The sequence below is a fragment of the Ambystoma mexicanum genome, chromosome 4p (genome assembly GCF_040938575.1).
Source record: "Ambystoma mexicanum isolate Mex_15411 chromosome 4p, UKY_AmexF1_1, whole genome shotgun sequence".
NCBI lineage: Eukaryota > Metazoa > Chordata > Amphibia > Caudata > Ambystomatidae > Ambystoma > Ambystoma mexicanum.
Genome location: NC_090927.1, coordinates 397,625,887 through 397,640,500, shown reverse-complemented (window position 1 = coordinate 397,640,500; position 14,614 = coordinate 397,625,887). Strand labels below are relative to the sequence as shown.

Below are 14,614 nucleotides of genomic sequence, written 5' to 3'. Positions count from 1 at the left end.
AGTGGCGACTGTCCACCTTGAAGCGCAAGTACTTTCTGTGCGCTGGGAGCATGGAAATATGAAAATAAGCATCTTTCATATCCAAGGTTGCCATGTAATCCCCCTTTTTTAGGAGGGGGATTACCTCTTGTAGCGTGGTCATACGGAATTTTTGGGGCTTGACATACTTGTTGGCAGGCCGTAAGTCCAATACTGGGCGCATTGTCAAATCTTTCTTTGGCACAAGGAAGTAAGTTGAATAGATACCCTTGTTTACCTGGTGTCCTGGGACGAGTTCTATCGCGTCCTTTTCTAGCAGAATGGCGATCTCCTCGAGAAGGATCTTTTGATGCTCTAGGGAGTGCACTCTTTGTCGTGGAGGATGATTCCGGGGACGCTGCAGTAGTTCTATACAATATCCTGCGGATACTGTTGACAGCACCCATCTGTCTGAGGTGATCCCTTCCCAAGCCTGGGTGAAGGTGGAAATGCGTCCCCCTACTGGGGTTGCGTGGCAAGGGACCCTGAACTGAGCGTCACTGTTTTGGTGGAGGTGTGCCACCTCCCTTGTTGGGGCTGCCTCTGCCTCTTCCACGACCTCTCTTGTTACCCCTGCCGTAACTCTGGGTAGACTGCTGGTTGTTATTCCATTGTGTACCTTGTCCCTGGGCATAGTTGCCTCTTTGTGAATTTTGGCCGCGTGGGCGACGAAAATTATTGTTCCCCCTCTGGTTAGGGGGTTTGTTGGTAAGCTGGCCAAGGGATTTGAGAGTCTCATATTCATCTTTGGCATTTTTAAGTGCGTCTTCGACCGCTTTCCCAAACAATAGGTCGGGTTCCACTGGCTTGTCTATTAAAGAAGCCTGGGTTTCTGTCTTGAATCCCGACTGCCGTAACCACGCATGTCTCTTGATAACAGTACCTTCTGCTATCAATCTCCCTGCGTTGTCAGCGGCGTCGAAAGTTGCTTTTAAAATGCAACCAGACACGGCTCTCCCCTCTGCTGAGATCCGAGCCAGCTGGCCCTTTAACGGTTCTGGAGCAGAGGCAATGAGCGCCGCGACTTCTTCCCATTGATGGCAATTGTAACTAGCCAACAGGGTGGTGGAATTCGCAATCCTTGCTTGGTAGGCGGACGTTGAGGCTACCTTTCTGCCAAACCCGTAAAGTTTTTTGCTCTCCTTATCGGGAGGAGCTTCTGATGAAGATAAGGGCGTGCCAGCCCTTTTTCTAGTGTTGGTCACCACTAGGGAATCTGGTTTAAGATGTCCCCTTATATACAGAGGGTCAGACTGGGCTGCCCGGAAAATCTTTTCAATTCTGGGGTTGACAGCTCTGGTGAGGTTAGGATTCACCAGGGAAGGATCTATTCTTCGTTGGATGGATTTGAGGATAGGGATGGTCTGAGCGACCGGTCTTCTCTCTCCTACAAACTCCTCCGCGAAGTCCCTTTCCTCCTGTACACCGTGGGTGTCGATGTGGAAGTGTTCCGCTGCTCGAGCGAGAACCTCGTTGAGGAGGGGCTGGTTATCAACTGGAGAGTCAGTAACTGGGGCTTCGCTTTGTACTGGGGAATCTACTCTGTAAATTTCCTGCTCATCTTCTCCCTCCTCCAGGTCCTCATCCTCTGCATAGTAATCTGTCCCGGTTTGTTCTTCCATAATTTCAAACTCCTGGTCCTCTTCAGGGAAAACTTGTCCCTGGTAACTGGGGAGTGGAGTAGAATATGGAGTGGAGTAAGGCTGAACCTCGAAGGGTTCAGGTCTTTCGACCCGGGGCTTTTTACTTAGCGGGATAGGATCGGAGGAGCCTGAGGGTGTGGCCCCTTGAGGGTTATATGAAAGAAAGTGTTCTGGGTTCTTATCATAAAAATCAGCCAAGGAAGACATCCTAGACATAACCCTGTCTATGTCTTCACTGGACCATTCCCTGGAACAGGGTATTACTTTAGCAGGAGATGATTTATGGGACTTTTCAAGGGTAGACTTGTGTTTACTTGTCTGCCTAGGGTGAGAGGATGGCTTTACAGGGGTGGAAGGCTGTGCTTTCCGCTGTTTCTCCCCCTCCCCGTGCGTGGAAAAATGTTTTCCCTGTCCCTTGGAGGCCCCAGAGATTTTCGACGCCTGGCGCCGAGGGTCTGGAGAGGTATCTGTGTGCTTCGGGCGTGGGGCCTCACTGGTGTTAACCGCGGTCTCGGTATCTTGGAGCGCGGCCTGGGGGTGGAAGTCGTCTTCGTCTCCCGACGATCGAACTTCCGTTAATGTGTGTAGCGAGGCACTCTTGGCAAGAGTGGATGATTGCCTTGCGTCGTGAGGTGATCTCGATCGAGAGCGCCCAGAGGACACCGAGTCGGACCGTTCTTTTTGTGCCTCTTTCCGGGAAGTCGACGTCGTCGAGGTCCGGTTGGTTTTAGTGTGTTTAGTGTGTGTTAGGTGTGTAGCGCTTGCGTCGCCGGGGGTCTTCCCCATAGCCGCCCTGCCGGACGACCTTCCGAGGTCGGGGACCTGCGCTCGCCGGCTGTCTTTCGACGCCATAATGCCCTCGCCGTCCGAAAGTACGGCGTCGCTGCCATCGCTGAAGGCGCCCTCCGCTGCCATGGCCTCCTGCCTGGCGTGGTGGGCCCAACGCTTTGTCGAACGGTCCTTAAGTGTCTTAGGTTTAAACCTACTACACGCTCTGCAGTTCGCTTCGGGGTGATCCCTCGGCAAGCAGAGATTGCACGTGGCGTGCCTGTCGACCCAAGGGTATTTGCGATTGCACTTGGGGCAGAATTGAAAAGGGGTACCCTCCATACGCACCTTAAGGCAGCGGCTGCTAAGTGTAGGAATATATAAAATGTAACTATATATCAAGAGTGAAGAGTATGTACCACCCCCCACTCTCCCTACTTGTAAGGGCCGAGGCCAGCGGCCTACTAGGCCCGGGCCGAGGCCAGCGGCCTTCCGAGGCCCAGATCCGTCGTGCAGCAGTCGACGGTCGATGACTTCTCCAGCCGTCGTCGAGGTTGAGGGTCGACGTTGGGGTGGGGAAGGGAATGAATAAGAATTATAATTATAATAACAGCAAAGTATGGCTAAGGCCAGGGAACTCCGCAAGATGCTTCCGACCAGTATGGCGGAAAAAAACAATCTGAGGATCCTACACGCGTGAGGGATCTTGGGTACAGTGGACGTCACACTAGGGATAGTATTACTGGCACGCCTGTGTCGACGCCCATTTTCGACTTTCGAAAAACAAACTGTAATACTCCGCAGCTTCCACTAGATGTCGGCCTATGCACAGCATGTGATCTAAGCAGATTCCACAAGCCTCAGAAATATATATCTACATGGACGCAGTAGCGTCCATGTAGTTATGGTTAAGTTGGTGTTTCCATAGGAAGAGCATTTTTTTGGTGGCTTATAACTTCGCTCCCTCTGGACGAAACTTTGCAAAAAAATTCAGAGTGGGCCATATACTTTTTTTTTTGCAAAGTTTTGTGAGGATTCGTCCAGGGGGGGGGGGGCAAAGTTATAGGGGGGATCCCAAAACTTTTGTTTTTTCCCATAGACATAATGGGAAAAAACTTTGCGCAAGCCTACAGCCGAAACCGCTGGACGGATTTACACCAAAATTGCGGCAGGAGCGGGGGCTTGGTCCCAAAAGCATGCTTTTGCAAATTTGGTGTAAATCCGTCCAGTAGTTTTTTTTTTAAAACGAACAAAATGTAAGGCAACAAAAATGAGTGATCTCTCCATTCGCTCCGCGGACAGCGCCCCGATTGGTCAAGCGGCTTGCGGGATGTCCGCAGACATGCGACGTGTTCACTGATTGGACGGCGTGGTGCGTGAAGCGCGTTAGATTTTTTGTGGCACCCGCCATCTTGCATTCGCCGACGACCGTGGACAGCGCGGTGGTACTTGGATTAAAAATTGTATTTAATGGCGTGTGTTGGTGTGTAAGAGTGTTTGGGGAGGGTGGGGGAGTATGACATAGGTTCAATGTTCTGTTTTTTTTTATGTGCTAGACGCTTTTGTTGTGTTCGATTTGTCTGCGGACAACACGGCAGTTCTGAAATTTTCTATATAAACTAAATGGTGGGGTGTTCCGAGGATGGAGTATGTGTCTGTTTTGTTCGTAAGCAAGCTAAAATTAAGCTAAGAACACTCACGGTGTCCTTAAATGTTGGTACATAAACAAAATGGGGGTGTCCTGAGGACGCTGTCCGTATTGTTCGTTGTCAGGTTGAAAGTGTTTTAAGAACCCTCCTTATGTCCGCTGACATTACAATTTCCTATGGGCCTTAGCCGACTTTTTGTCCACTAAACAAACGATAAATCAGGCTGCTATGCGCCGACATTATGTGATAATCCTATCACTTGCCCCATCGACCTGGCTGACCTGTTTTTGCGACACTAAATCATATCTCCCTCCCCTAAGCCTGACATTATGAAAGCATTCATATTCCCCGTCTCTCTCTGTGACGTTACAGGGTGCGTAGCCAAATGCGCCCAGTCGTCTCCAGTCCTACGCGACTTTACACAGAACCCGGAAAACAACACACATCTCACAACACAGCGCGCCACAATTCGGAATATGAAACTGATTTAAAAGCAAACAGCAAGATTGTACTTTACGAAATGTACATTTGACATCAAAAGTTTAGAGAATATTCAGCGATTTGCATTTGTCTTTGCTGTCGATCCGCAAAAGTTCATCTTGACTCACGTGCTGTTCCTTTGCGCTACACAGGGTGTTGGTTTATGATAAAAGAAGCACTATGGTCGCACTGATAATAGGAAGGCTGTTCCAAAAACGAGGCATTATGGATTATAAAATACTAGCATATTAAAAATGGCAGTACACGTTTAAGAAGCGACAAGAGAACAACCTAATCATTGTGGGGTTTATTTAAATACTAGTGCATTTGCATGTGAATGTTTGCATATGGATGTAATGAGTTTGCATCTGTGCATTCGCGACTTTCATTACAAAAAAGGGGTGAGCTCAATGAGAGGCTATAACAACCATGCCTTCGGCAATCACCCATCATGCACCTGGTGAATTATGCAAATTAGGCTATGACGTCATTTAGCTACTTTTATGACAGCCAATAGCTATTTTTCTTACTAAGCAGTTGTCAACACTGCTCCTACGCGACTTCATACAGAATCCGGAAAACAACACAGATCATCTCAACACAGCACGCCACAATTCGGAATATGAAACTGTGATTTAAAAGCAAACAGCAAGATTGTACATTTCGTAAAGTACATTTATTTGACATCAAATGTTTAGAGAATATTCTAGCATTTGTCTTTGCTGTCGATCTGCAAAAGTTCATCTTGAGTCACGCGCTGTTCCTTTGCGTTACACAGGGTGTTGGTTTATGATAAAAGAAGGACTGTGGTCGCACTGATAATCGGAAGGCTGTTCCAACAACGAAGCATTAGACCACCATAACGGTTGGTATGTTGCTTCTAGCCGCTAGTACCGCGTAAGGGCATATTGGTCCTTGGCGATTGTCCCATAAAATGGTGAGGGTCATGAAGTTGTTTACCCGGAGGTGCACCTGGCAGTTAAAAAATGCGTCGGCCGAGGTCTGAAAATCGTGGTATTGACAGTAGGGAAGGATGTACCTGTTTTAAAAACAAATTAGTCTCACGAGCCGATCTTCATTAAAAATATTCATTTTATTTATTAGGGCGTGAAACTATTTGCTAGCGAGGATAGTGCAACAGAATATGTTAACTTATTCCCACTAACCCACCCTCTATCCTCTGCCTTTTTCAGAGCCGTTTGAGCGCCAGCGGACCACTTCGGCGGTGATAGTGCACGGTACAAAACAATATGCCACATTGAACGAACAAGTACAACTTAACCGGGCTTTAACACCACGCTATTGTTATTATATTCCGGTATAAAATAATTTAAAGGGTTACTTACATTATATTGGCATTTTCCATTGTCTACGCGTAATGCAGTCTATACGACTCCGTCTGTGCCAACGATCTTTCTCATAGTGATATAATATATAAAAGCGGTTTCGTTTCAGAAATTTCATCCTTATCGTCTTACGTTTTTGCACCCCTCCTTCAAAATAAGTCTTTTGGCACGATCCCGGTCCGTCAAGGTAAAAAAACAATAGAACCTTATGGTGCGAGTCGTGGGCCAATCCGGCCCGCGAGCAAAAAATGGAAGGAGCTGACCTTCACTGTGAACGAGCATAAATTCTTACTTTGCAACATTTTGTATAAAGCCATCCCTGAGAAATTGCTTTTTTACACTCCATCTTTGTATATTGTCTGCGTGCTAAAGAAAAAAGTTAGTTAAAGGGAGTTTATGGTTAACTTGTGCTACTAAAAACCTATAAAATTCAGTAAAAAAAAACTTTGTTAAAAGGGATGTTATGGTTCAAAGTAAAACCGAAAAACCCCTGAAATTCGGCAGTTATGGTAAGATAAGCAACCATAACTTGCGCCACCGTGCACTGCTAACACCAACACCCAGGACATCAAAGATGACATCACAAATGTCATTGATGACATCACATGGCTGGCTCTCCCTTTTTTTCCTTTAGTGACATATCTAAGCCACATAGTTTTCTTCAGTAACCATCAGGAAGTAAAAATTGAAAATGACCTATATTTGTAGACTTAGGGTCAAGTCATATCATATGAAATATATATATATATATATATCGGAAGACACAGGCTTGAAAGAGCAATCCTTTCTGTGCATGAAGATAATCATTAGAGTTATCAGCACTTTCTCATAGTTTTATTTTTATTACAATACCTTCCCTGTATATGCTCATATTTGTACACATTGTACTCGCACTCCTTTCCTTAGGGTTCACTGACATCATTTGATACACATACATACAGTAAGTAGCAGCTTTGAAACAGAGCAATCATTTCTCTGCATAAAGATAATCAGTTAGGTTATGAACTCTTTCTGCTACTACTTCTGCTTTTTTGCTTACTTCTCTGTCCCTGTATATACTCATATTTGTATGTGTTCTCTGTTTTGTCTCTAATAATGTAATTATGTATTAGTGGGTTTTATTAGCTACTTATTACATGTTTCACAGTACGCAAAACTCTAATAAGAAAGCAGTTATTTCATTATTCTACATGGCAAGATTATGAATATTGCACCTTCATCATGTATACTGCACACACTGCCTAAGTTTCTGCATGAGTTGCAGAGTATACTGGATAGAACTTCACAATAGAATGCTATTTATATCAATGCATTGCTTAATGCACTAATTAGCTCATGATATTTATTCAAATGATCCTTGGCACTTTTTGGTCAACATTATAAGAATCCCTCCTACAGAGTTTTCATGAAAAGTAAATGCACATGTGATGTCATCAATGACATTTGTGATGTCATCTTTGATGTCCTGGGTGTTAGTGTTAGCAGTGCATGGTGGCGCGAGTTATGGTTGCTTATTTTACCATAACTGCCGAATTTCAGGGGTTTTTCGGTTTTACTTTGAACTATAACGTCCCTTTTAACAAAGTATTTTCATTATATATATCTACGTGATCAAGCGCTCAGTTGAGCGTGAAACGCGTTGTAAGCGGGCCGTGCCCACAGGCGTCCTGCCTCTGTTTGTTTATGCTGTTTCCCCAGCCTTTTGTTCTGTGCATTTTGTACAGCTAAGAATTTATTAAATATTTATCTCTTTTTCTACCTTGTGTGAGCTGCGCTTTTTCCCTTTTTTTGTAAACTTTCTTGGAACTTTTTCAAACTTTGTTGGGTGCACGGAGAGTGCGGTCCCTCCCCTCTCCTCTTTTTCATATATATATATATATATATATATATATAGTGCTGATCTGGGTCTTGGCTCTCTGACAAGTTTTTAATGCTTCGATCAATTCAATAATAGTCCCCCAACTGTTGAGTCAAGTGGAAATGTTACCAATTTTCAAGAAATTGACCGTGACTGCCCTCTTTGCCCCCTTGACAGAACTGGTGCCGTCACGACCCTGAGCGTGGGACGGTTGAGGGTTATACCTCACAGAAAGGAACCTTCAAAGAGGGTCTCTCGGATCAGTCAGTGCCGACCTAAGCCTCAACAAGAGGAACCTCAAGTTTTAACCTGGTACATAAAGCTCCCTCAAGCGGGGACCTTGAGCCGTTTTTCGGTATGGAAAGCTCCAGAAACGGAGACCTCAGGGCGAACCCTGGTGTACCCAGAGTCACAGATGAGCTGGGCTTAATCTTCGCATCCAAATGGTAAACCTCTGAACGATGTCCGGTACTGACAGGTTTGCCATGGAAACCCTTGAAGAACACTCAGGTACGCCTATTAGGCCCCTGTGGCACCTCAGGGGAACCCCTGGTGACAGAGCTACACTAGCCCCTCCCGAACCTGGAAGACCCCAGGAAGGAGTCCCCTGGCTGGGGCGCGCTGAAAGTAAAGAACTTACCAGGCATTTCTTCTTTTCATCGATGAAAAGCGGAGGTGGAGGAACGCGCTGAAACACCACCTCCCACCGAAGAAGACGACGACGCTGGAGTGCCCAGACAGAGGAAGTGGAAGCACAAATCCCAATGATGTTCCAGGCCTAAGCACTCCAAGCAAAGAGAGTGGGGATCCGCCCAAGCAAACCGACGTTCGCATGACGAACAAGACACAAATCCCAGATGCTCCCGCATAGACTGAGGAAAAGATGACCGAGGAACCGAAGCAGGAAGGACGGACGGACAAAGGGAATAAAAATAAAATTCTCAGTGATACTAGTGTGTCCAGCCCCGACTGCACAGAGAAAAGGACTGAAGGCCGATGCGCGGGCGGAGCTCAGGAGGGCGAGAAGGACAACACATTTCAATGTTTTATGCTTTTGTACAAAAGTGCTCCGGTCCCGTCCCAAAGGACGGAATGTCCCACAAGTATGGAGGAAAGGGGCCAGGATGTAGGAGTATAGCCTATTAAGCAATGACTATTCTCAAATAGAGGCCTTCAAGAGGCATTATATAGGAAGAACGTATGCTACCCGAAAAAACACAATAACATGTAAAGAAAGGTTACTATACCCTACGGACAACAGAGTTGGTCATCTGCAGCTTTGTCAGCTTGTTATGGGAAGGAAAGTTGCATCATAGACTAGGATGTTCATCAACCACAAGGTACCCAGGCATTGGCATATTGCTGGGACTAGTACGGGACTATAAGAACACTGAATTAACAAAGTGATACATGCCACTATCAAAGGTTTTTGTTGAGTCCCTACAATCATTTTAATTTATTGTAACCTGCAGTTGAGAATGATATCTGACTGCATTCAGTCAGGTTTGTAATGGGTCAAGTGGATTGTGCCTGGATGAGTAGTTTCCCCCCCAAGTGGGCGTCACATGATTGGCTCTTTCTCAGCTAACTGAAAGCTATAGTTAACTGAAAGCTATGGGCGTTCTACACATTCGGATCACGTCTGGATGATTAAAGTTGGCCCTTTTGACTGCAAAAACGTGCATTTTTCAAATCTATTTCCAACTCCCCCATTTGAAAAGTAAGAGACTGATGAAGAATGGGTAGTGATGTTCTCTAAATTCCCAGATTAGATTGGCAATTTAGGTATTTCATAAGTCCAAAGAGCCCCTGCCTATTAGTATTCCAGCACAACAGTCAAAAATGGTGTGCATTAATTTCAAGGATGACACTTTTTTAATCTAAAAGAATTGATCATCTTTCAAATAATGATAAAACAGGGATTATAATATACATCTGTCATGGACTATGCCACCTGGCCATGCTGGTTTATCAACTTCTGGTACATTAAAGCTCCTGAAATTACACCTTGTGGAGCCGGAGGCTTTGGTATCAGAGTATCCAGCAACACCATCAAATCCACCACCCCGTCATGAAAGGCTCAGAGTGGGGCAGGTTCTCGCTGTCCTGGTCTACTTGGTCTTCGTCAGATGCAGCAGGAACAGAAAACTAATCCGCAGCATGTGGTAGCTCAGACCCCATGGGCATACTTGACTGCGCAACGGGCGCCTTAAAACACGGGTGAAGGTGGAGGCAGTGGTGGCAGTCGAGGAGGGGGCACCACCGGAAGAGGAGGGGGCGGCACTACCAAAACCTGCTGAGGGGTTGTAGGAGCAGGCTACAGTTTAGGATACCTTTCGTTGAATAGATCCTTCAAGTATGCCTTAATCGTGTCAGAGTGCATAAGGGCCTGGAATTTGGCAAAGAACGTGTCCTCAGAGGAAGGTCTAGGCATAGGAGTGGGTAGAGGCCGCTCTCAAGGGTCATACCCCAGGATTGTAAAGAGGCTGGTTGCAAGGGTGGCCCTCCACCAACTGGATACACAAACTAAGGGAGCGGATGCAGGAGGGAGCAAGACTGGCAGCGGAAACTGAGCACTCCAATCCATTGGAGGGCGGAAAGGATTCCTATTGTCCACATTCCATGGAAAATGCTGCTCTGCCCCAAATATAGGCCCCTCTGCACCAGCAGTTGAGAACATTGTTGTCGAAGAGCTTATAAAAATAGCCGCCTCACTCTACATGCGTTGAACTGCCATTTTGTCACTGCCTGAGGTGAACTGCGTCACAGGTGTCAGTGAGGCCATTGTCACCACAGGGGCTTCAGGGGCCTTTTTATCCATTTTAGCCTTGTAACAGGGGACCTAGGCTGAGCCGGTACTATCAGATCCAGAGCGCTTTTGAGCCCCTTTGGATTCTGCAGAAGAATTAGCCCTCGGTGAGGGAAGATTTAAGGCCTTTGCCCTCCTCCTTTGCCGCCGCAGTAGGATCGGTTTGACAACAAGATTGTTTGTGGGAAGGCTTAGGGTAACCCCCCCAACCCTCTATAGCCAGAGCCCTCAGAGGGGGGCCCCCTCAATCTTGCTGGTTTTAATTATAGCCCCTAGTCAGGGATCCTCTGGGATAACCCTGGTGCCTTTAGTCACTGTACAGGAAACCTCACGACTAAGCAGCTTGGTACGTTTAGTTCCAGACCAGGAAACCTCAGGAATAACCCTGGTCAAAACAGCCCCAGAAATGTTGGGCTTAAACTTAGCCCCCAAATGGGGAACATAGGATGAATATCTGGTCTTGACAGCACCTATACTGGGTGGCCTCAGGGCAAACTCCGGTATCCATGTTAGATCCCTTTCGGGGGCACCTCAGGGAGAACCCTGGTATCAGATCACCTTGGCCCCCCCCTCCCGGAACCAGAAGATCCTGGGAAGGACTCCCCTGGCCGCAGGTGCCCTAAAAAGGAAGGAACTTACAGGAGGCTTCCTTTTTTCATTGATGAACGGCTGGCTGTAAATGGGGAGGAGGAATCCATTGGAACAGCTCCTCCCACCTGACGATCCAACGCTGGAGTGCCGGGACAGAGAGGGGGTTGCAGTAGAAGCAAGAGTCCCACCAATGTTCCGGGCCCAATCACTCCAGACAGAGAGAATGGGGATCCGCCCTTGTGAAAGGATGTTCACACGAAGAACAGGACACTAATCCTGCGGCATAGACGGAGGAAAGACAACCATGGAACTGGAACAGGAAGATGAAGGACAAGGGAACAAAAAGAAACAAATCCCCAATACGCAATTGCGTCCGACCCCGACTATGGCGAAAAGGACTGAAGGGTGATGCATGGGGCAGAGCTCAGGAAGGCAGGGCTACGGTCACGTGCAGTGGCCCTTGTCAAAATAAAAAGGACAAAAAATTTCTTTTTGATGCTTCAAAAGTGCTCTGGTCCCGCTAAGATGGACGGAATGTCCCAAAAGTATGGAGGAAAGGGGCAGAGATGTAGGAGTAATACGATTACGGTGAGTAATGTATGCCTTCTGAGGCTTGTGGTTCTGCTTAGATCACATGCGAGCAGTATCTGGAGGAGGTGGGTTTTGAGAAGGTACTGCAGCAAACAGATGTTTTAGCAACATTTGTCCCACCTGTGAATCTGCTTTAGAGTGTGTCAATGCAGTAAAGGTATGAATGGAACTCCAAGTAGCTGCTTTGCAAGTGTGCCTCTAGGGGGACATTTGCTATAAATGCTAGAGTAGCTCTGGTAGTGTGAGCTCTAGAAGTGAAAGTTTGGATCTTTTTGGATAGTGAATAGCACAGCTGTATGCATTTGACTATCGATCTGGAGTTGGGATTTTAAGAGGATCACCAAGGCAGGCCTGCTACATCCCAAATAATCAACAACCTTGGTCATTAATTGTCTGTAAGAAGCATCTGCATGCTCATCTGGTTCTGGCTTACCAAAAACCAACTATGGTGACTTGTCCACTCCACTGGCTGTCTGTAAATTTTCACAGGTCCTGCAACCTAGATTCTTCTTATATGACGCTATTGGGACATTAGGAGTGCCATACTGCAATCCAAAGGGTGCATCATGGTTATCGGAAGGTTCATTGTCCTCATAAATGGATGTCAGTGACTTAAACAAATCCTTCCTAGGCAAAGGGAGGAACGCTCAGCGGCAACGTGCTCGCCTTGGAAGCAAGACGGCAGCACAACACAGGTTCGATCACCGGGTCCACACTTAGAAACCTCTGGGTATTAAGCGCGTCATAAATAACCTATCATATCAAAAGGTCTGAAGGTTTTCTGAATTATGGCAAAGGCGCCAATGGCTTCGAGCCAGATGCTGATGGAGTCCATGTCTTCGATGAAAACGCCTTGGGTGTCGATGGCTTGGACGTCGACTTATCTGTGGACTTAATCCGCGACGGCCTTCGATGGTTCGAATGATTCTTCATTGTGTCGAGGCCTCAACGGCTCTGAGAAAATCAGGCCTTTGTCCCAGGGTCAAGGGCGCACAGGATATGGCTCGAACCCTTTCCTTACCAGCCTCAGAAGGCACGGTAGTAGCATGGCCTACTTGCTTTGAGGGTTCCTTCCTGAATGATTCCCATTCAACTGGAGTAGAGGCCTTAGTGGGGCAAGATATAGTCCTCTATGGGGAGGAGTCAGACAAGGAAGTAGGCGATTTGTGATGCAGAATGGTGAGTGCCACTCTGTGACCTGAATCTTTTAGTCTTCCGTCGAGGAGAGTCATCTCTCGCTTTGAAGAATATTTTTTCGACTGGGTAGTCAAAGGGGATTTTTTGGGGAGTCTACCTGCCGCCAATCTCCCTTTACGCTCCTTTGGAGCTTTTTTTTTTTCCGGTCATCGACTGACACTTCTGACAGGCCGAGGTCTTGTGCTCCACACTGAGACACCACAAGCATACTCGATGTGGGTCTGTCAGTGACATCTTGGGATCACAGTCTTGGCCTTTTTTACAATTTTAGAAGAAAATGTTAAAGCGCGCTGTAGTTTGGGAAAGTGGAAAATGGAACTGAAGCAAATGGGTGCTGTGCGGGCTATATATATATACACACATTCAATTCGAAACTGAGGCCCTCGAGGGACAGTCAACCGTATCGACGTTCAGCGCCCTCTGCTGAAAAAAAAAAAATCCGAAGCAGCTGATGCTGGATATTGGAGATATCAAAAGATGAGTACTACGTGGCAGGATACAATCCATTCGAAATATAGCTATATTCCGCTCCAGTGTATGTTAGCTCAAGGCATCCCACAGCACCAATCCCAAAAACAATATTCCAAGACACACAGCACGCAATAAATATACCAAACAAGTACCCAATAGTATAGTGACAAGAATGGAACCACACATGGAGGAAGTGCAACTGAAACTTACATTGGAGACATTTTTAGAAGCAAGCAGTATTAACAATATTGGTACAGGAACAAAGTGAATACCTTCAAAAAGTTCGTTTTTTTAGAATGGCCACACCAAACATAGAAAAGCTTCCGTTTCCCCCCTCTCAAATCATCTGTCCCATTAATCTGGAGAAAGAAGGGAAATGTAAGATACTATTAATATTTTTGTTTTCATATAGAGTAAGCATTTGTGGTAAAACAAAGGATATAGATTTTTAAGTTTGGGCAAAGGTGGAAAAGAAAATCAAACTGAAAAGTGCCAACACGTTCCCATAAATAGAAATTAAAGGGTGCCAATTAATTATTAAAGATTGTGAAAAGGAGATAAGCAAAATTGACACCGAACTTGTTAAAGCTAAAGAAAACAAGGACAATTTCCGCACACTATGTAAAAGGACGCTTCTGTGTAGAAACGTGTTAACATCTGTCGGTTATAACACTGCGTGACACCTCTTTGCAACATTCATGCGCACCGTAGCCTAGTGACAAGAATGCGGTCGTAACGCAAATAGCCTGCTAAGCTACTACCATATATGGTTGCAAATTCACTGGGATGGCAACCGAGAACATAGAACATGCATATATTAGCTGGCTGTTCAAGCCACACATTCAATAACCCCAATGGCATCACAGACCGACTGTCCCCCATCTCCATGTCATGCGTCCCTCTGTGCATGCGTTTCCAGAAAATCTGCACTTATGGTTCTGTGCTTAATTACCTCCGTTTAGGACACCAATGAAAACAAGCATTTGCATTTTCAACAGTGTGGGCTTTTGATTAAGCATGTGCCACCCATGCACTATCATAATGGTAGTATCGGTTCATAAGTGGGCAACAGCAGGAAAATGGTTAAAGAACGTGGCCATATAATAGCAGTGCCTGGCGCATGCTGATCTAATACGCACACACAACAGAAACTGTTAGCTTTATCAATGCTAGTTTTTAATGAGCTTCAGTGA

At 46.2% G+C, this 14,614-nt stretch overlaps 1 protein-coding gene across 4 annotated transcripts in view; it reads right to left on the bottom strand.

The window, feature by feature from the left end:
* CYRIA (CYFIP related Rac1 interactor A) overlaps positions 1 to 14,614 on the bottom strand; it is a 440,426-nt gene that overhangs the window by 314,145 nt on the left and 111,667 nt on the right. For 2 of the 4 annotated variants that reach the window (XM_069605935.1, XM_069605931.1), the window contains exon 2: positions 13,694 to 13,780. The exons of the other annotated variants lie outside the window; for them this stretch is intronic. The gene's annotated coding sequence lies outside the window, so the exon portion shown is untranslated. The remainder of the gene's footprint in view (positions 1 to 13,693; positions 13,781 to 14,614) is intronic. 4 annotated transcript variants of the gene reach the window in all.